Source organism: Brassica oleracea, unplaced genomic scaffold (genome assembly GCF_000695525.1).
Source record: "Brassica oleracea var. oleracea cultivar TO1000 unplaced genomic scaffold, BOL UnpScaffold00580, whole genome shotgun sequence".
NCBI lineage: Eukaryota > Viridiplantae > Streptophyta > Magnoliopsida > Brassicales > Brassicaceae > Brassica > Brassica oleracea.
The window spans coordinates 64,867-65,932 of NW_013617423.1; positions in this window are offsets into that span (position 1 = coordinate 64,867).

The window sequence follows — 1,066 nt, forward strand, 5'->3', positions numbered from 1 at the left end:
GGGAAAGATATTGATCTCGGTGACCTGGAGTTTTCGGTGGACGATTGAATACTTCCAGGATGGGATCCGGACCTTGCTTTCGATGATGGAAGCGGTACGAGCGAGGTCCCTATTCCGGACTTCGATGATTTCTTCGCTGGTCTTCCGTCAGGCTTCGATGCTCCTCTGGCTACGAACGAGTTGGTTAGGCCGAAAGTCATCGCGGATGGATCTCGTATCATCAACGGGGTATAAGCTTTAAGAATTTTGACGATCGTTATTTTTATTTTTTATTTTTTGCTTATAACGTTTCAATCGGTTTTACAGGGCTTGAACTTGCTTGGATCGGCCATTGAGGCGAGCCATAGAGAGGCCATGATTTATCGCTTTAAAGCGGAGAAGGCGGAAAAGGATCTTGCTCGCATGCGAGACGAGATGTTGGCGCGAGATGCTCAACTCGCTCGTGATCATGCCAGGGCTTTTCGTAGGGTGGAACGGAAAGGCAAGAGGGAAATTGTCGAGGTGATGAAGACTCGCGCCTCTCAATTCCAGGTTGAGTACAGGAACCTCAAGGATGCTTTCAACTCGTTGGGTGACTTCCGTGAGTGTCGCGGCTCAGTTGGGAGCCTTTGGAAGACGCGGGCGGATGACTACGTTTTCGAGAGGGAGATGGAGTTAATGAAGGGAGGCATGAATGATCATTCTCAGGCTGATGGGATCCCATCCTGGTTTCTCCATATATCATAGAAACCACGACTGATTTTGCCGGTGACGATGCAGAAGTGAACTATCCCGCGGATGCATTCGGAGCTTCCTTGTCCGGGAATTTTTAACTTCGATCTGTGAGTGTTTGATGGGAAGAAGTTTTTCCCTTATCTAGTATTTTGGGGCCAAGTGTGGCCTTTGTTCATATATGTCCGGCCGAGTGTGGCCTTTGAACTTTGTATGGGCCTGTGTTGGCCGCTTTTATTTTTATCGGGACTGGTCGTTGGTGGCTTTGAACCCATACCGCTATTCGGTTAATATATAATGGATGTTTGTTTGAGTTAATTTGTTTCGAGTGGGTTTGAAGTAAACATGAGTTGTC